We start from the raw sequence: 23,155 nt of genomic DNA, 5'->3' as shown, positions 1-23,155 counted from the left end.
AGTGCTCTGGAAAAAAAAATTCTTTTATTTTTTTCTTACAGGGAGACAGGATTTTACTGGCTTGCCAAAAATGCCCCTCTTGAGAGGCAAAATGTATTCAGGAAGAATCTTAGGGTCTCTGGTGATGCAGATATGGCATGGTCCATGAGAGTTAATGCTTGTTAAGCCATAACTCTAACGATTCACCCGGAACATTTTCATGATCTGAACAAAGACCTTAGAACCAAAGTCACATCAAAACAACTAGAGCCTCTCCCTCTTTTTAAAGCTTGATTCCTTGCTTGCTTGCTCACCTACTGTATGTCTGTATGTATGCTTGCATGCATACATGTATGTATTTGAAGTATAATTAGCATACAGTGTTATATTAGTTTCTGGTGTACAATAGAGTGATTCAAAAATTCTGTAAATTACTCATTGCTCATGTTGATGGATGTAATCTTAATCTCCTTCCCCTATTTCATTCATCCCACACACACTGCATCCTCAGTGGCAATCACGTTTGTTTTCTGTAATTAGGAGTCTGTTTCTTGGTTTGTTGGCTTGTCTATTTTTTTGTCTTTGTTCATTTGTTTTGTTTCTTACATTTCACATATGTGTAAAATCATGGCATTTATCTTTCTCTGACATTTAATTTAACATGTCCTCTACATCCATCTATGTTGTTGTAAAGGGCAATGTATCACTCTTCTTATGGCAGAGTGATATTCTCTTGTATATATGTACTACATCTTTTTATTCATTCATCCATCGATGGATAGTTGGGTTGTTTCCATAACTGCCTATTGTAAATAATTCTGCAACAAACATAGGGGTAGGTATATCTTTTCCAATTAGTGTTTTCGTATTCTTCAGGTAAATATGCAATAGTGAATTACTGGATCACAGAATAAGTCTATCTTTAATGTTTTGGGGAACTTCCATACTGTTTTCTGCAGTACTGGTACCAGCTTGAATTCCCACAGCATTATGTGAAGGTTGCTTCTTCTCCTCATCCCCACCAGCATTTGTTGTTTCCTGCGTTTTTGATTTTAGACATTCTGATAGGTGTTAAGTGACATCTCATTGTGGTTTTGACTTGCATTTCCCTGATGATTAGTGATTTTATCATCTTTTCATGTGTTTGTTGGCCATCTGTATATCTTCTTTGGCAAAATGCCTATTCAGGTCCTCTGCCCACTTTTAATTATATTATGTACTTTTGTAGTGTTGAGTTGTATACTTTAAATATTGAGTTGTATTCTTTAAATATTTAGGTATTAACTCCTTATTGTATATATTATTTGCACATGTCTTCTCCAATTGGTGAGTTGTTTGGTTTTATTGATGTTTTCCTTTGCTGTGCCAAGATTTTTATTTTGGTGTAGTCCCTATAGTTAAATTTTGCTTTTCTTTCCCTTACCTCAGTAGACATATCTAGGGAAAAAAAAAAAACAAACAAACAAACAAAAAAAAAACACCTTTTCTACAGCCGATGTCAAAACGATTACTGCCTCTGTTTTCCTCTAGAAATTTTATGGTTTCAGGTCTCACATTTGGGTTTTAATCCATTTTGAGTTTACTTTTGTGTATGGTGTAAGTTTCATTCTTTTATGTAACTATCTGGTTTTCTCAGCACCATTGTTGAAGATATCATCTTCTCCCATTGTATATTTTTGTCTTCTTTCTCATAGATTAATTGACCATACAATCATGGGTTTATTTCCGGGTTCTCTATTTTGTTCTCCTGATCTACATGTGTCTGTTTTTGTGCCAATGCCATACTATATCTTTGCAGTACATTTTGAAATCTAGAATTATGATACCCTCTGGTTTTATTCTTTTTCAAGATTGCTTTGGCTACTTGAGGTCTTGATATTCCTTACAAATTTTAGGATTACTTATTCTAGTTATGTGAAAAATGCTGTTGGTATATTGATATGGATTGCATTAAATGTGTAGATTGCTTTGTGTAGCATTTTAACAATATTGGTTCTCCTAGTCCCTGAGTATGGCATGTCTTTCATTTCTTTGTGTCATCTTCAATTTCTTTCATCAGTGTTCTAGTTTTCAGAGTAAAGGTATTTCAACTCTTTGATTAAGTTTATTCCTAGGTATTTTGTTCTATTAGGTGCAATTGTTATAGTATTTTTTTTCTTAATTTTTTTTCCTGCGATTTCATTATTAGTGTATGGAAATGACCCCAATTTCTGTATGTTGGTTTTGTATCCTGTGACTTTACTGAATTCATTTATTAGTTCAAATACATTTTTGGTGGAATCTTTAGGTTTTTTGTATATAGTATCATGTTATCTGCAAATAGTGAAAATGTTACCTCTTCGTTACCAGTTTTGATGCCTGCTCCTGTCTAATTATTGTGGCTAAGACTTTCAGTACTATATTGAATTAAAGTGGTGAGAGTGGATACATCCTTTTCTTGTTCCTGATCTTATGGGAAAAGCTCTTAGTTTTTCACCATTGAATATGAGGTTAGCAGTGGGTTTTTCATATATTGGCTTATAATATTGAGTTATGCTCCCTCTAAGCCTACTTTGTTTAGAGCTTTTGTCATGAATGCATAGTATACTTTGTCAAATGCTTTTTCTGTATCTATTGAAATGATAAGATGGTTTTTGCCCTTTCTCTTGCTGATGTGATGTATCACATTGCTTGATTTGTGACTATCGAACCACACTTGCATCCCAGAAGTCAATCCTGCTTGATGTGGTGAATGAATTTTTTAATGTGTTGTTGGATTTGGTTTGCTAATATTTTGTTTAGGATCTTTGCATTTATGTTCCTCAGAGACATTACCCTGTAGTGCTCTTTGTTTTCAGTGTCTTTACCTGGTTTTGGTATCAGAGTCATGCTGGCTTCATAAAATGAATTTGGAAGCCCTTCTTTCTTCTTTCCTCCTTCTCTTCCTCTTCTTCTTCCTCTTCTTCTTCTTCCTCTTTTTGATCTTCTTCCTCTTCCTCTCTGTCTCCTTCTAGGAATAGTTTGAGAAGAACGGGTGTTAATTTTTAAAATGTTTGGTAGAATTCACCTGTGAAGCCATCTGGTCCTGGACTTTTTTTTTTGTTGGAAGTTTTTTTGTTTGTTTGGTTGGTTGGTTTTTGTTTTGTTATTTTAATTGATTCACTTTCATTGCTGGTAATTGGCGTTTTCAAATTTTCTGTTTCTCCCTGATTCATTTTTGGGAGGTTATGTGTTTCTAGAAATTTATCCAATTTTTCTAGGCTGTCCAATTTGTTGGCACGGCATTTTTCAAAATATTCTCATAATCGTTTGTATTTCTGTGCTGTTGGTTGTTATTTCTCCTCTTTCATTTCTGGGTTTCATTTCAGTCTTCTATCTCTCTGTCTGTTTCTGTGTCTGTCTGTCTCTCTCTCTCTCTCTTTGGCTGTTGCTTGATGAGTGGAGCTAAGGTTTATCCATTTTGTTGATCTTTTCAAAGAACCAGCTCATGGCTTCATTGATCTGTTTGGTTATTATTATTTTTTGTATTTTTTAGTGTCTATTTCATTTATTTATGTTTAATCTTAATTATGTACTTCTGGTTTTAGGTTTTGTTTATTCTTCTTTTTCTAGCTTCTTTAGGTGTAAGATGAGGATGTTTCTTTGGGATTTTTCTTACTTGTTAAGGCAGGCCTGCATTGCTATAGACTTCCTTTGTAGAACAGCTTTTGTTTCATCCTAAAGATTTGGGTCCATTGTGTTTTTTTTTTTGTTTCTGTGTGTTTTTTGGTTTCCTCTTTGATTTGTTCATTCACCCATTCATTGTTCAGTACCATGTTTTTTGACCTCCATGTATATGTATTCTCTCTAGATTTTTACTGTGGTTGATTTCTAGTTTCATGACATTGTTACTGAAAATATCATTGGCATGATGTTCTTTTTGAATTTGTTGAAACTTCTTTTGTAGCCTAATATGTGACCTATTCTGGAGAATGTTCCATGGCACTTGAAATGAATGTATATTCTGTTTCAGGATGGAATGATCTGAATATATCTGTTAGATCCATCTAGTCAAATGTGTCATTCAAAGCCACTGTTTCCTTGTTGATTTTCTGTTTGGAGGATCTATCCATTGATGTAAATGAGGTGTGTTACAGTCCCCTACTATTATTGTATTATTGTCAGTTTCCTCCTTGCTGTCTGTTAATAGTACCTTAGTGTATTTGGTGCTGCCATTTGGTTGCATACATATTTTCAGTTGATATATCTTCTTGTTGGAATGTTTCCCTTATTATTATAATTGTCCTTTTTTTGTTTCTTGTTTCAGTCTTTCTTTTAAAGTCTATTATGTCCAAAGTTAAGTATCGCCACCCCAGCTTTCTTTTTGTTTCAATTTTCATGACAAATGATTTTCCATCCCTTCACTCTCAATCTACAGGTGACTTCAGGTCTGAAATGAGTGTTTTATAAGTAGTATGTAGATGACTCTTGCCTTTTATTCTATTCAGTTATTTTTTACCTTGATTGTAGCATTTATTCCATTTATATTCAAAATAACTGTTGATAGATATGTGCTTATTGTCAATTTGTTATTTGTTTTACAGCTGTTTTTGTAGTTCTTCTCTGTTCCTTTCTTCCTTTCTTCACTTGTGGTTTGATGGCCTTCTTTAGTGATATACTTGGATTCCTTTATTTATTTTGCATGTCTATTCTAGGGTTTTTGACTTGTGATTAGGTTTGTAATACAGCAGTATATATTAAGTTGATGATTGCTTAATTTTGAACTCACTCTAAAAGCACTACATTTTTATTCCCCTTACTCCAAGATTTTGTATGTGATGCCGCATTTTACATCATTTTATTTTGTGAATCCCTTGACTGATTTTTTTAGATAAAATGTATTTACTGTTTATGTGCTTCAGCCTCTATACTGGGTTCATAAGTGATTAATCTTCTACTTTTATTATGTTTGTATGTCCATGTGAATTTTTCTTTTTCTTAATTTTCTTCCTCCTGATAATGGCTTGTTTTTTTGTTGTTGTTTTGTTTTATTTTGGGTTTTTTGTTTTGTTTTGTTTTTGTTTTTGTTTTAGCACTCAGAGAATTCCTTTAACATGTCTTGTGAGGCTAGTTTAGTGGTGATGAATTCCTTCAACTTTTGTTTGTCTCGATAACTCTCTAACTTTCCTTCCGTTCTGAAAGATAGCCTTGCTGTATAGAACAGTTTTGACGTCATTTTTTTAATTTAAGTTCTTTGAATATATCATGCCACTCCCTTTTAGCTTGCAAAGTTTCTGCTGAAAAATCAGCTAATGGCATTATGAGGTTTTCCTTGTATGGTACTGTTTTCTCTTTCTGTTTTTAAAATCTCTATCACTATTTTGTGCCATTTTAACTATTATATATCTTGATGTAGACCCCCTTGGATTAATTTTGGGGGGCTGTGTCTTCTGTATCTGGATTTTTCTTCCTGAGATTAAGGAAGTATTCAGCTATTATTTCTTCTATTTTTCCCTCTCTTCTTCTTCTAGGTTTCCTGTAATGTGAATGTTAACATCTTTGATAGTGTCACTGAGTTCCTTTAAAAAATCATTGTTTATTGTTGTTTTTCTTGTTCTTCTTCAGCTTGAATGCTTTTAATTACTCTTTCAACTCACTGATATAATCTTCTGCTTCCTCTAGTATTTATTTCATCTAGTATATTTTTAGCTTCTGCTGTTGAGTTCTTCGTCTCCAATTTGTTTTATATTTTTTTCTACTGAAAGTCTCCCTGAGATCCCCAACTTTTTCTCAAGTTCATAAGTATGTTTATGACCATTCATTTGAGTTGTATATCAGCATATTGCTTACCTCCATTTCATTTAGATCTTTTGCTGTGATTTTGTCCTGCTCTTTCATTTGGGGCATATTTCTCTGTCTCCTCATTTTGTCTAACACTCTGTTTCCATGTGTTAGAAAAGTCAGCTATGTCTCTTGCTCTTTAAAGTGGTGTCCTTATGAAAAATTCATCCTGTAGTGCCCATCAGTGCAGTGTCCCCTATTCACCAGGACCTGGTGCTTCACAGGTGTCTCCTATGTGTGTGGTGTGTGTCCATTGTTGTGGTTGGACCATTTTTGTCTTCTTTCTAGTTGTCTGCCTTGGCTCACTTTGCGTGTTGAGGGCAGGGTGAGGTTCATGTGCTGTTTAAGTAGTCAGCTTGGGGCTGCCATGATATTGAGTTGGATCAGACCATATGCCTTCCATCAGCCCATTCACTGGGGATGTGTTTGCACCTATCTGTAGGTTGTTCCCCCTGCATTGTCCCTGGGAAGGCTTTTGTTGATGGGCAAGGCCTACAATCAGACCAATATCTGCCCCCATTCTGTTGGGGTTGCAGGGAACCTGAACTGCTAGGTTTTCTCATTGTGCTGCCTAGTATGAGGTTTTTTTGTTGGTAGAGGGACTAGCAGTCAATTCAGATATCTTTCCCCAACCTACTTTTGGGTCTGCATTCCAACTGGTATGTGTGTGGTATGCTTCTCCTCTTCCGAGAGCGTGAGACACTTTGTAGTAGCACTGGCTACTGCTGGAGCCTCTTGCAGAATGAGAAGTGTCTAGGGAAGCTTTGGATGAACTCCTACGGAGTGGGGTGGATTGGATGAGCCAGTCAGTGAAAGAATATAGGGGTGGGGTATACGGTGTTAGCAAAGCTAGGTGGCAAGTGATTGTGCTGTTTCCTACAGGTATCTAGGTATCTGTGATGGGCTGTGGCAGAGAGAAATGGTGACTGCCAGCCCTTTTTTGGAGAAGTCTCCAAATATTCCTGCCCTTCCAGTGCATGTTCTGAGATTAGTACACCCCAGGAGCTATTCATACTACTGCAACTACTGTTGCAACTACGGCAACTACTGAATCTGGGCAGAGTTATTTGTTATGCTGCCTCTTTAAGGGTAAGGACTGTTTCCTATCACCCTCTGGTTCTCCCAGAGCCAAGCTTACTGATTTTTAAAAGTCCTTGTTTTTAGACTTATAGACCAATTGAATAGAGTAGATAACACAGAATTGGACCCACAAACGTATGGCCAACTAATCTTTGACAAAGCAGGAAAGAATATCCAATGGCATAAAGACAGTCTCTTTAGCAAATAGTGCTGAGAGAACCGGACAACAACATGCAGAAGAATGAAGCTGGACCACTTTCTTACACCATACACAAAAGTAAACTCAAAATGGATGAAAGACCTAACTGTGAGACAGGAAACCATTCAGCACCCTAGAGGAGAAAACAGGCAACAACTTCTTTGACCTCAGCCACAACACTTTTTAGTCAACACGTTTCTGAAGGCAAGAGAAATGAAAGCAAAAAGGAACTATTGGGACCTCATCAAGATAAAAAGCTTCTGCACAGCAAGGGAAACAATCAATAAAACTCAAATGCAACAGACAGAATATGATAAGACATTTATAAATGACATATTGGATAAAGGGTTAGTATCCAAAATCTATAAACAATTGCCAAACTCAACATCTGAAAAACAAATAATCCAGTGAAGAAATGGGCAGAAGACATGAATAGACACTTTTCCAAAGATGACATCTAAATGGCCGACAGACACATGAAAAGATGCTCAATATCACTCATCATCAGGGAAATACAAATCAAAACCAAACTGAGATACCACCTCACACCTGCCAGAGTGGCTAAAATTAAAAACTCAGGAATCAACAGGTGTTGGCCAGGATGTAGAGAAACGGGAACTCTCTTGCACTGTTGGTGGGAATGCAAACTGGTGCAGCCACTCAAAAAATTGTTGAGGTTCCTCAAAAAATTAAAATAAAATTACCCTATGACCCAGCAGTAGCACTACTAGGAATTTATCCAAAGGATGCAGGGGTGCTGATTCATAGGGGCACATGTACCCCAATGTTTATAGTAGTGCTATCAACAGTAGCCAAATTATGGAAAGACCCCAAATGTCCATCAATTGATGAATAGATAAAGAAGATGTGGGGTGTGTGTGTGTGTGTGTGTGTGTGTATACACACACACACAATAGAATACTACTTGGCAATGAGAAAGATTGAAATCTTGCCATTTGCAGCAATGTGGATGAAATTGGAGAGTATTATGCTAAGTGAAATAAGTCAGTCATAGAAAGAAAGATACATGTTTTCACTCACATGTGGAATTTGAGAAACATAAGACCATGGGGGAAGGGAAGGGGAAAAAATAGTTTTGAACAGAGAGGTAAAATAAACATAAGAGACCCTTAAATACAGATAACAAATTGAGAGTTGAGGGCATTGAGGAGAGCACTTGTTGGGATGAGCACTGGGTGTTGTATGTAAGCGATAAATCATGGGAATTTACTCCTGAAGTTAAGAGCATGCTGTATGTGCTCTATGTTAGCTAACTTGACAGCAAAATATATTTAAAAATACTTTAAAAATTTAAAAAAAATAGTTCCCTCTTTTAATCCCCACTGATTGTAAAAACTCATGAAGTTTAAAGCTCACTGTCTTTCACAGCCAAATATTATGGGTACTCATCTTCCTAGTGCAGGTCCCCCATGCCAGGGTTCTGTTTTGGGGTCTTTTCCTCTCCCTTCATGCTTGAAGTGTCCCTCCTGTTTGTGGTTCATCTCAAAGGTTAATTTGGTTGCCCACTGTGCCTCTGCCCTCCCTCCCTTTTTTGATGAGGTCTCTTCTCAATGAATACCTGTGGTAAGTCAGCTCTGCCAGTCTTTCTGGGTTGGTTAAACTGATGTGGGTGTTATCTTAGTGTATCCCTGAAACGGGGTAAGCTTAGGATCTTCCTTCTCTGCCTTCTTCTTCAGAAGTCTCCATAATAACTATGGTTTCTTTATTTGCGTGTCTAGAACATTATGAGAAGTCACAAAATGTCACAATACCTCTTAAAATCTCTGTAACATTTTCTATCTCATACCTTTAAACTTTGAACATGGCTTTTGACCCTCTGTACTCTCAAGGTCACAGAAATATCCTTCTTTATAAACTCATCCCTTCTCCACAAATTATTGCTCATTAAGCTTCCTGTCTAGGGGCGTCTGGGTGATTCAGGTGGTTGGGAGTCTGACTCTTGATTTCTGTTTAGGTCATGATATCACAGTTCATGAGATCAAGCCCCAAGTCTGGCTGATTGGTGCAGGCAGACAGAGCCTACTTGGGATTCTCTCTCTCCCTCTCTCTCTCCCTCTCATGTGCTAGCTCTCTCAAAATAAATAAACAAACTTAAAAAAAAGGATTCCTGTCTAAAGGAAGAGAATGTAGAGTATAAATGAAAACTGTGGCCTAGAAACCGACTGCCCATGTTAAAATCCTGATTCTTTCCCTTGGTAGTTTTGTGACAGACCTGTGGTTTCCTCATTTTTAAACCAGGGTGATAATGGCAAATGACAGGAGTTTGTAATAATTAATAAAAAGGGCTAAATCAGAGTTTTACATACAATAAGGACTAAAGAAGTATCAGCATTATGTACCTTTTCTTCTTTCCTTCTGATTGGTGAACAAGTTCTGGCAAGCAGATGGAGAGGGAAGCAAGATTTAAAAAGACCTAACATTGGGAAACTATGTAACATATTCCTATTAATATCTTCACAAAATATAGAATAGGAGCATATGTGGGGAAAATGGGTGAATTTCAAAAGGGAAAAGTCTAGAAAGAAAGAGAACCCCCTCTTCAGTGATATTTATGTTCTGAGATTAGTCACTATTTTCTAGGAGAGAACATTATTTTAAAACTCTTCAACACCTGGACATCTGGGTGGCTCAGTCAGTTGAATGTCCAACTCTTGAGTTCAGCTCAGGTCATGATTCCAGGGTTGTGGGATCGAGACCTGCTTGGAGCTCGGTGCTAAGTCAGGAACCTATTTCAGATTCTCTCTCTCTCTTCCTCTGCCCCTCTCCCCCACTTGCATGTGTGCTCTCTCTCTCCAAACAACAACAAAACCCTTCATCACCATGTACGTATCAAATGCCTCATTGTTTTGTTAATACTTATATCACTTTGTGAAATACCATATTGGATTGTAAGTAAAACATGCATAATGCTTCAGTCTTTTGCCTCAGGTAGTGTTTGTGTAATATACAGTTCTCTACACCCCCATCAAACGTAGCCTAATCACACACTGTGAAGGAATCTCTGACCCCAAAATTATATAACTTTATTACAGCACAAAGTAATGTCTTTAAAATCACATGTGTCTCGGTACAAGGGTTAATATACTTGTGTTCAAATTCAAATGCTCTCATATTCAGTTTTGAAGTTATGCATTAATACCTTGAATAGAGAGATTTTTAGTTTCTGCTTCCAATTTGCACAAATAATTGATGGCTCATTAACAACTCTGTGGGAATACTGCAAAACACACACATGCATGAGAAAAACAACCAGTTGTGACAGGGAGAATAAAATCCGTGTCAATCATATTGAAATCCTCTATTACATTCCAAATAAGAAGTTAGAAAACACATTGAGTAATACATTAGCATAAATAAAAAGAATCTCATAAATTATGCTTGCTAATGACATTCACAATTTTGCAAAATCATATAATACACAGATGTTTCCTTTTTTTTCTTATGCTCTTTCCAAATTGTTTTTTCTGAGAAAATAAACTCGTTCAAATGCTGTTGCCAATTGGATTGGGGGTATGTTATTTAACCATGATTTTAGAATATTAGACAGTGTTATGAAAAGTAATGATAAATATAATATGTACTTATCTTTTCCCATATTTGGGAAGTAAGCTTGAACCATTTTGGTAAATTTGTTTCAACAAAGCTTAAGAATATATTGCAGTACATTTTTTTGAGAAATCAATTTTTAAAAGAAATTGCATATGTAGATTGTGATTGTGACACTGTCTAGAATTTGACTTGAAAAGTGTTAGGAAGCCACCAATGCTATGGTCACACTCATTCACACAATTAGGCATGTGAACAAATTACTTTCTGCTTTCAGGATTTCCAATTACTAGGCAGGGGTGACACCAGGTACAGCATGTTATGACAACAGAATTTAAAATTTGGGAGGGCAAGCAGTATGTTAGCATTTATTCAATGAAAAACAAACTGGCATCTTGTTCCCTGACACATTGCTTTTTTAACTCCTTCTGGCATAGCAGTATTTTTAAGTGGTAAAATTCAAGATAGCAAGTAAAATATCCTTTAAGATGTGGAAGAAAAATAGGCTTTTATTGTTTGGTTATTTGAGTGTGAGATTGTAACTTATTCCTTAGTTCATCTGAATACTGGAAAGAAATCTGTAGGGCTTATTTGAGACGTTCTGATATTCACATTTACATAGGAAATTCTGTGTTGTCCAGGAACAAGCTGGATAAAGTGAAAACAGAGGTTAAAACTTGGTTTTAAGGTTTTCTCTTGGTTGGCACTCTCCCCATTGCTTATTCCCTCAATACTTCCCTTCCACACATCCATGATACGACCATGCTTACATAAATTATACTACTCACGTGGCCTCACTGCCTGGATTATTGTCAGTCTGATACTTAGTCTTCCCCTGATTTACTCCAAACCATCATGCCAGACTCAGCTCGGGTATTGTACCCTCCAGGAAATAGTATCATGGACCATGCCTGCCCTTACAGGAGGTAAATTATCCTCAGTATTTAGCCTTCTGATTTAGCACGTATCACTCCATGTTATAATTGTCTGTCTAGTCATATATTTCTCCCATGAGATGGAAGTCTGTGAGGGGATTATGTTTTACATCTTGATATCCCCTTTAAAACCCATAAATAGGAGCATGATACACGACTTCCCTCCTCTCCTCTCACTTTGACAGTTTCATTTACTTCCATGACTTCAGCATCCACTTGCTTACTGAAAATTCTGTTATCTATCCCAGCCACAGTTCTCTCCTGAATTGTAGGATTGTGTAACCGAAGTTTACACTGGAAATCTCCATTCAGCTATATCACAGGCTCTTCAAAATCCGCAAGTCCAAAACAGAACTCCTCTTTTTTTCTGAAATCCAGATTGGATACTTCCCCAACATCTCCTTCTCAGCAAATGTCACAGCCATCTAGGCAAAAGAGCAAAATGATTAATGGTTGGACTCGGAGGGAGCCATGTGTTAAGCACCACCACTTATACTGTGTACTCTTGAACAGCCTCTATGCTTCACACTCATTCTTTGTAAAATAAGGATAATAATACTCTGTCAAATGATTGTTGTGACTATTAAATTAGTACATGTAAGTCACCTAGAATACTACACGGCAAACAGAATGCAGTCAGTGAGTATTAACATTATTTCAGTTTGTCCATTTACTCAAGCTAAAATCCTGAGTCATCATCTCTGGATACTTTTCCTCTTCCCCTACCTACCTTATATACATACATATATACACATACATACACACATATATATGTATATACATATGTATACATATACATGTATATGTATATAGTAAGTTAAAATATATACAGTTACATATATATACACATATATACACATACATACACACACATATATATATATGTGTGTATGTATGTGTATGTGTATATATACATACATATGTATACATATATACATATGTTACATATATATACACATATATACACATACATACACACATATATATGTATATATGTATATATATGTGTGTGTATGTATGTGTATGTGTATATGTACATACATATGTATATACATGTGTATATATACACATACACATATATATGTATGTATGTGTATATATGTGTGTATACATATGTAACTGTATATATTTTAATAATATTTAATATATAATATATACATAATACATAATATACATAATATGTATGTAATTTTGTATAATATGTATAATATATGAAGTTTATAAACTTGTCAGAACTATTTCTGTCTCTTAGCTCTTTCCATATCTCTCAATCTCTCTTGCCACCATCCTACTTGACAGCTACCATCATCTCTCACTCAGCTTAGTCTGAGTAGCCTTCCACTTTACTCCGTGTGCCAAAGCTGTCCTTCTCTAATCTGCCACACAAACCCCGGGCTGTGTGACTTTAACACATACCTCAACACATGGCTGTGCTATTTACAATCTTTCTGTCTTCTCTTTGAGATTAATATGACTAAAAATACTTGCCTTGTCTCTTGATTTCCTCCAAAGTCTGGCATGTGTGCTGCTTCATCTGTTTCTCTAGCTGTTGTTCACAACACTGCCTCCATTGGCGATGTCCTATCCACATGACATTTCATTCAGTTCCTCTAAAGCACCAGACACTTGCTCACCTCTCTGACCTCTTGGCCTTCCTACCATTCTGTTCTCTCTTCCTAGAAAACATTTCTCTCCCTGCAAAAATTTCCTGGAACACTAAACTATTCAACTTCCCCCAGAAGCCCAGGTCTCTCTTGATATTTATGTAATTACTGTCTATAATAATAGTCCATACTAAAACACAGTATTCATTAAGCAGGACCAGTATCTTTCTTTTTATTTAATTTTTTAAAATGTTTATCATTTTTGAGAGAGAGAGAGAGAGAGAGAGAGAGAGAGAGCGTGCGCATGAGAGATGGAGGGGCAGAGACAAAAGGAGACACAGAATCCAAAGCAACCTCCAAGGTCTGAGCTGTCAGCACAGAGCCCGACGTGGGGCTGGAATTCACGGAGGGCGAGATTATGACCTGAGCTGCAGTCAGATGCTTAACTGACTGAGCCACCCAGGCCTCCTAGCACGACCAATATCTTTCTTAATCTTTCTGTCATGACAGTTACTATTGGAATACCTAATTCATAGTGAAAATTCAACTACATTGAATTAGTTAATGAGTTAATGAATTAATTAGTTAATTGATTAGTTGCTAAATCCAAATAGAAGATATTTCTAGTATTCAACAAACATCTATTGACTAAGTAAATAAAATTTTGGCATTTTTCTTAAAATCCTATTTGGATTAACACTGCTTCTGTCATACTCGTCCAGTTATGTACAACATGAGATTAAGTATTTGATGGAAAGTATAATCAAACAGTAATAAAACAATAACTTATGACTAACTGTATTTATCAGTAATATTAATATTTTTGAGGACCATGTTCTCTGCATTAAAGTCAAGATCCACACTCTGACAGAAAAGCAACATTTGTGGAATTGACACTCTTGATTAAAATAAGAATATAATGGTTTCCATTTCTGCATATAAGAAACTTGGAGGTCACCATTCTTTCCTACCAATAAGTGAAAAGCTGACTACATTGAAAAATCAACTGTTCCTGGACCTATAAAAGAAGGTAGGACACAGGATAAACTGCTGCCCCTAGGACAGAAGAGACAGGCAATTACAGAGAGTGAGGGCTCACTGGGACAGACACACAGGAGCAGAAACCAGCACCAGAACGAGGGACAGGGTAGGTCACAAACCATGACCCAACTCTATACTGCCTATAAGAAACCCAATTTAAAGAAATACATGTATTAACAGTAAATGGATTGGGAAAAATATACCATACTAACAGTAATCAGAAGAAAGCAGGAGTAGCTCCATTAGTTTCAGACAGAGCAAACTTAAAACCAAGGAAAGTTTACATGAATAAAGAAAGGCATTACGTAATGATGAAGGGGTCAATTCTACAAAAAACAAAACAAAACAAAAAACCCAAGAAAACCATAATTGTTCTTAATGTGTGTACACTTAACGCAGCATCAAACTACATGAGAGAAAATGATACAATTGCAAGGAGAAATGAGTATTTTCCCTATTACTATTAGACTTCCATACCTCGCTCAGAAATGAACAGACCTAGAAGACAGAAAATTAGTAAGAACACAGTCAAACTCAACAACACCATCCATCAATACCTATAATTTACATCTATAGATGATTTCATCCATCGTCAGCAGAACTCATGTTTTTCTAAAGCTTGCATGGAACATTGACTGGTAAAGATCACATTCTGGGCCAGAAAACAACACTTAAAAAAATCTAAAAGAATAGAAGTACAATGTCTGCTGGCAAGCCACAGTATAATTAACTTAGAAATTGGTATCAGAAAGATAACTGGAAAATTCCAAAATGCATGGACTTTAAACCATGCACTTCTGGATAACAGGTGGGTCAACAAAGAAATATCAGAAGAAACAAAAATTTTTTGAAGAGAATTTAAATTAAAATACAATTTATCAAAATTTGTGGGATTCAGTGAAAACAGCACTTAGAGAACAATTTATAGCAGTGAATGTATAAATCAGAAAAAAATTATATCAGTGTTAAGCCTGCTATTACCATATGACCTAACAGTCATGCCCCTTGATATTTGTTTAAAGGAATTGATGACTTGTGTCCATATAACAACTTTCATACAGATGTTTATAGCAACTTTATTCATAGTTATCCAAACATGGACACAAGTAAGATGTCCTTCAGTAGTTGAATGGATACATAAAATGTGCTATATCTACACTAAGAAATATTATTCAGTGTTTAAAAAGAAGAACTATTGGGGTGCCTGGGTGGCTCAGTCGGTTGAGCGACCGACTTCAGCTCAGGTCATGATCTCATGGTTTGTGAGTTTGAGCACTGCGTCAGGCTCTGTGCTGAAAGCTCAGAGCCTGGAGCCTGCTTTGGATTCTGTGTCTCCCTCTCTCTTGGTCCCTCCCCCACTCATGCTCTGTCTCTGTCTCAGAAATAAATAAACATTATTTTTAAAAAAAAAAAAAAAAGAACTATTAAGCCATAAAAAGTAGTGAAGAAAACTTACATGTATATTACTGAATGAAAGAAGCCAATATAGAAGACTCTATACTCTATGACTCAACTATATGCCATTCTGGAAAAGGCAAAAACTTTGGAGACAATAGAAACCAGTGGTTGACAAAGATATGGTGAAGGAATAGGGGAGAAATGAATAGGCAGAGCACAGAGGATTTTTAGGGCAATGAAAATATTCTGTATAATATTATAGTGATGGATATATGTCATTATACTTTTGTCCAAACCCATTGGATGTACAACGCCAAGTATGAACCCTTTCATAGACTATAGGCTTTGAGTGATTATGATGTGTTAATATAGGTTCATCTTGGTACAAAATATACCACATTAGTGAACACTGTTGATAATGGAGGCTGTACATGTTGGGAAAAGGGGATATATGAGAACTCTCTGGATCCCCTCTCAAGTTTATTTTAATTTTTTTAATGTTTAATTTATTCTTAGAGTACGAGCGGGGAAGGGGCAGAGTGAGAGAGGGACATAGAAGCATAAACAGGCTCCAGGCTCTGAGCTGTCAGCACAGAGCCCAACACGGGCCCCGAACTCACAAGCCATGAGATCATGACCTGAGCCGAAGTTGGATGCTTTAACCAACTGAGCCACCCAGGCGCCCTCAAGTTTATTTTAAACCTATAACTATGTAAATTTGATCACTGGCTGTAGAGAATAAACCTAAGAAATTCCTTAATGTAAATATTCAGGACAAATACTTATATCCAAAATAGTATTTGCTATATTGAAAAACTCTTATTTTTTATTGAGTTATAGGGAAAACCACTCTGCTCATTACCTTTATTTTTAAAGTAAAACGAAGATGAATTATTGATGATTTGTTAAATTTGTATTGTATTAGTGTTTTAATTTAAGGTACAGACTCTAGATCTAGACTTTATAAAGAGTGCTTAAAGAGAAGCTTTTTAAAAATATTTATTTAGTTTTGAGAGAGAGAGAGAGAGAGAGAGAGAGAGAGAGAGAGAGAGAGAGAGAGAGAGAGAAAGCATACAAGCAGGGAAGGGGCATAGAGAGAGAGAGGGAGACACAGAATCTGAAGCAGGCTCTAGATTCTGGGTTGTCAGCATAGAGCCTGATGCAGAGCTCAAACCTATGAACCATGAGATCATGATTTGAGCTGAAGTCAGCTGCTTAACCGAGACACCCATGTGCCCCAAAAAGAAGCTTTTTAAGAGCATGGATAGGGAGAAAAATAATTATAACTGTAGTAAAATAATGCTTCACAAGGGAGAGGACATTGGTTCTGTAACCTTAAGTTCAATCAGGAACAAATACGATAGGGTGGAATTTTCTTGAACATTAGGACTCAGGCTAGAAATTGGTATTGAAATTTGGATGGCACTGAATAAGCAGTCTCACGTGGGTAATCAAACTGTTTTCTACTCAGACAATAACTCAACTCTGTGCTCCTACAACTTAACTATCAGTGCCTACAAGAAAGAAAAAAATTGAGATAAATTGAGGGCAAAAGATAACATTTTTAATCATCTAAGCAAACATGAGTGTCCATAAAAGTGAAAAGAAAAGCAAGATATTCAAAAGCTTTTCAGAAATAGTATTTATGAGTTTTGGTTAAAGATGTGCCATGAGATTTGGCGATATGGGGAAACTGAAAATTATTATTACAGTTTTATGTCTGCTGTATTGGAAGTATGTTGATATAAGTAACTGGGAGAATTATCAAAAAAAACAAGCAACACATTTTAGCAAAGAGATAAAAATATTTGTTAGGAATAAAATTGGACTGTAAAATAAACTAGACTTTGGTGTTATAGCCAAACAATATTTAGCTCCTATGATGGGAGTGGAGACGCTTGCCAAGAAAGGATGATAGGATAATGGAAGGAAGGATAAGAAGATTGTGGGGTTTTTTTTTAATTAAAAATATAATAATGTTTGTTTATTTTTGAGAGACAGGGAAAGCCATAGCATGAGCAGGGGAGGGGCAGAGAAAGAGGGAGATGCAGAATCCAAAGTAGGTTCCGGGCTCTGAACTGTCAGCACAGATCCCAACATGGGGCTCAAACCCATGAACCGTGAGATCATGACCTGAGCCAATGTCAGATGCCCAATGACTGAGCCACCTAGACACCCCGAGAAGATTGTGTTTTTAACTTTAAAAAGTACTCTTATTTAAGATAATTCTTATATTGGCTATTAGAGGAAAAGTTCAGTCACTGAAGAAGGCCAAAAAAAATTTTTTTTTTAATTTTTGACCAGATTAAGAGAAGAACCATGAAAACAAAATGTAAATAAAATAAAATTGAAATAATTTCAACGAGGAGGAATTTTATGGCCAAATGGTACAGATATTGTACTTCAAAATGCTGAAGACTAATCTGGTGTTACAAAATTCCATCCAACTAATGGAAACATGTTAACAGTTTGACTTGATTTTTTAAGAAAATCCACTGGTGTACATGTTAAGTTAAAATGCCATATATTATTTATTATTATCAATAATAGAGGTTCTTTGCATTACTGATACCTTATTTAATCTGTATATTCCTTTATCTTTGCTATTATAATCTCAGACCCTCAAAGCTCGTTTATTATTTACTACATGCAATGCAGAATTTCTGCAAATGTACTTGTGGGGAATTGACTTTCAAAAAAAAAAGTATAGAATCTCTGCAGTGTCTAAATGCCATTCTTCCATTTTAAAGTACAAAATTCATGAAACACAGATAGTTACATTTTTAATAAATGTGAAACTTTAATGTCTTTCTTTTTAAGCAATTAAAATATGCTCTTGTGATTATTTTTCTCTCTGGGAATAAAATCAAGATTGTTTCAGCATGTGTTTGCAATCATGCTAATCTGGGAAAACTGATGTTAATTATTTTATAAATATTGGTAATTTGTCATTTTTGTATAAATCTCTTAGATACAAATTCACCAAGTTAAGTATTGTATTAAGCGTAGGGAACATGGAGAAAATGTAAGTTATTTGTGAAGAATTATTCATCCTGATTTTTTTGTTTTTGGTTTTATGAAAGGTATGAAAACTTGAGTTTCACCATCTGCTTCAGTTTCTGTTTCTTATGTTGTATTTTATGGTTTACAATAATTTAGAGGAGTATTTTTTAATAGTCAAAATATTATTTTCAGTAAGAAGAAAGCACATGTGCACACTGAAATTACTTCTGAATATGCTCTGATTGCTGGATTCTTCTATGAAGGCATATGGGTTTGAATGGAAAGAAAGGCAGAATTAAAACATACTTGAAAATTCTTTGTGAAGTCCCTGGTTTAACCACTTTGTCACAACATACCGCAACTAATGGGAGTCAGCTACAGTCCAGTATCGTGCTAGGACTTTGTTCAGTACAATATCTAATTTTAGCAGAGTGGAGTCCTGGCATGGGGAAAGACCTGTATTCATGCAAAATTATTCCACGACTTCTTACTTCTGGGTCTCACTTGACCACTGGAAACTTTCACAGTCTTATCTATAAAACAGATGTAACCATCATGCTTGCTTTGTGGGTTTGTTGTAGAATTAACAAGAAAATAAACAAAAGGTACTTAGTAGAGCCATGCTTAGCCAGTCTTCTAGTACATCCTCGGTGATAAACGGGATCTTATAGCTGTGGTGTGGCAATAAGAACCTAAAATCCAATATGAACAGTTGTATTTTTAATGTGTGACCTCACATAAGTCAGTGTGTAATCTCATATTCTTTTTTTCTGAAATGGAGAATTGTATTGCTAATGTCACTAGGTCAATATGGTTGGGAATACTAGTGATTTGCATGGAGAGAAGGTCATGGAAAAAGATGTTTAAAAGTATGCCATGGGATTCAGGCCAGAAATGTAAAAGAAAAAAAAAAACTGGAGAGAATAGCCTATATGTTTGGTCACCAGCCTGGAGCCAAGGAGTAGATTTTTCTTTTTCTCCTATAACTTATCTAGACGCCAATGACCTGAAGTCTTGAGGGAATGCATTGCCATACCATCACTCTAAATGTGTAACATTTAAGAATTCTCTGAGCCTATTCCCTGGACATTATAGTGCTTTCTGGTTAGATAGGAAGCGACTTAGAACCCCAGAGCATCAGAGTGCCCTGTAGCACATGACAGGGTGTACCAAACATGGAAGGTTCATTAGATACCCAACATCCATGAGGTGGTATCAGCATTGCCAAGCTTCCCTGAGCATGCAAAACGGGTTTGCAAATGGCTCAAAGTAGAACTTGGGACCCTGTGGAAAATTAGCAGAGGTCCTACATAGAAGTTAAGGACATTGAAACATGAGTGGATATAAATTGTAGTGCGGATTCATGTACATTCACTTATACCCCCTAACATAGGGAGTTTGGGAGCTTTTAAATTAAACCGTCTGTACTTGGTGTTTTAGTGCACATTTTCTCTAGAAACATGAAAATAACGCTGCAGATAGGTGTTACAATTTTCTTTTTTTTCCAATTGAGGAAAATTAAACCTCACAAGTATAAGTAATACACCCAGTGTCACAGAGCTAAGAAGTAATAGATCTACAACTCACATTCAGAGCCGCCCAACTCCAAAAGCTATTTACTTTTCATTACACTGCTCTGAGCTTATGAAAATACTTTGTAAAGTGGAAGTGTGATGCAACAAGTAAAAATTATGTTATTTTATCCATCACATTTTAATCTTTCATGGAAATGATTGACTAATATTTTTAGCCCTAATCCCAACTCACGTTCATTAGACTTTCAAAAATTTACTCCTAAACACCAAGTACCTTGTCTCATTCTCAAATAAAGTACATTGTGAATAATTCATACAATGGTCATTAGGGTTTTATATAACATGAGACTTTATAGCTGTAACTAAGTATAGTACCATAGGTTTATACTCCAGGAGAGAGTCATTTTTTTATTGAAAACACTACGTCACTTTAGGGAACTTGTTATCAGAATTTAATGAAAGTAATCTATATAGTTACTAAACATTTGGACATATCTGTCTGGTGATCTGATTCTCAAACTAGAGGTTGGAAGGTTTAAAAGGTACTTTTTTGGAAGGGATAAAATTAAGACAGTTTCTTCATGAGAATATAAAAGGTTATTATTCTTTCTTTCCCCCTCTGAGAATGTGTACACTTGTTCCACTTTTAGAAGATTGGTACGTAGAACTGAAGTCACAGACTTACATATTTTACACAAAGTGGGAATTAAGTAAATATCCATTCATACTACTTACTTTTGAGAAGCAGTGTCAAACAGTGGACATAATGCTTGCTCTGGAGCTACAACTGGCTTAAATTCTGAGTCTGAGTGAGACTATGAAAATTAGTCTTTCTTTCTAGGTTTCAATTTTCTCCTCTACTGGCAGACAAATGAAATCAGAGCTGTCCCATAAGATGCTAAATATTAGGTTCACTTAATGAAATATATGTTGAGCAGAGGTTAATGTTTGAGCTTTCAGTTGACATTCAGTAGCTGTTGGCCACCGCTGACCTTGTTTAGGGAAGCTCAATGAGTGGAAAATGCTTTAGCAAATATATTTACAGAAGCCACAATTTTTACGTACATCAATATGAATTTTTCCCCAAATCTTAGCTATCTTGGAAGCCATAAACAATCACGTGACTACTGTTTGTATAGTCAAAACATAGTTGCGACTTGGACAGTTTTCTGTCTAGTTATGGTTGTTGTTCACTGATCTTCCTCCATAATCAGTGATCTCTGCTGGTTTTCCTTAATAGTCCTCAATCTTTCTATATCCCTCTTTTCTAATTTAAAGCAGTGAAATTTCTTTAAGTTAGAATTGAAATACTGTCTGATATCCCCATGTAGCCCCTTAACTCTTTCTTAACAACAAAAAGAGTAAAATGCAAGGAAACTTAAAAATACATCTGTTTCATATATGGCAGTTAAATAACCCATACTTTTAATATATGGAAATAACTAAAAAATCAAGTATAAAATGATGGATGCTTTCCCCCAAAGTGAGTAAACATCTTGAAAAGATAATCTTCAAGTAATAAAACCAACATGATATGAAAGTATACCAAGTGTCATTACCAATAAAAAATCAATAAAAATAATGGGATTGCATTTCTATTCCATTGGGTTCAATTAAAAGTAATAAATATATGTTGACTTGTGTCAAGAACAGCAGTGTGTATGATGGGTATTAGATTGTCTAACATACTACCTAGATTTAAAAATAGGTCCTATCACTGGGGAAATGAGTTAGATTTTTTCCAACCTGTTAACCTCGTTTTTCTCACCTGTTAAATGTGTGAAATATTAGTATTTATTTCATCGGATTATTGTAGTAAATGAGTTAATATTTTGAACAAGTTTATAGTGGTGATTGTCGTTCAAGTCTACAAAATGTTAATTTTCCCTTCTTCCTTCTCTTCTTACTCCTTATGGGAGAATAAATTGTCCAAACCTTATGAATAACAATTATAGAAGTCTTAAATAGGTTTATATCCTTTGAACTTCAATATCTAGGATGTCATCTTTAGTAACCCTGATAATAATAATGATCATAATGATGAAAGTAATGCTATAGTCATAATTCCTATCATTGGTTGAGCACTTAGTAAATATCATACATAAACACTATCTAATTTTGCTTTTCAATAGCCCTACAGAGGCTCATATCATCATTATGTAAGTGAGGAAACTAAGACTTAGTTGATAAAAACCTTGCCTGAGTTTACAGAGCTAACATCTGAAAGAGACATTTCAGTCAAGTCTGTTGACCTCAAAGTCTGTGCTCTTCATTTTTAACTACTGCACACATTTGTGTGTGTTCAAGACTGTTCACTGCGATGTTCTTAACATAAGCAAACATGGAAAAAATTGAAATGTCCCAGAACATATTTAAATAAAATCAATACTTAGAAGAATTACAGTTGGTAGGCAAGATATTCAGAATTAGGAAAAACTAGGTTTCAAAGAGCATAGTATATAATAATGTTTTAAAGGGAAGAAATAAGAAAAACCAGGAGAAAATATCCATATTTATTAACTCTATTTCTTATTTATAATTTTTTCTTTGTTATTCTAAACTTGTCAAAACTTCTGCATTGGCCACTTATGTTTTTGCTTAGGGAGAAAAATATCTATTAAAATTTTGAGAGATATACTTCTCAAATTAAATGAAATACATATTATAGATATGTCCCAAATCTTCTACGGTGAAATGATTTCTTTTTCTCATATAATTTCAATAATTACAGATCATGTATTTTTTATGTCAGATTTTTTAAACTTTTTTTTTCCTTTTACCCTAAGTTCTTCTTACATATTTTTTAAAATTTTTATTAAGCTTTTAATTTTAATTCCAGTATAAACATACAATGTTATGTCAGTTTTAGGTGTACAATATAGTAATTCAATAATTCTATGTATTATTCAGTGTTCATCATGATTAAAGATCCCTATCACTTATTTCACCCATCCCCACACCCATGTATATTATATATATTATCATATATATATGATGTACATATATAATATATAT

Source organism: Panthera tigris, chromosome C2 (assembly GCF_018350195.1).
Source record: "Panthera tigris isolate Pti1 chromosome C2, P.tigris_Pti1_mat1.1, whole genome shotgun sequence".
Lineage (NCBI taxonomy): Eukaryota > Metazoa > Chordata > Mammalia > Carnivora > Felidae > Panthera > Panthera tigris.
Note: the sequence above shows the minus strand (reverse complement) of the source record.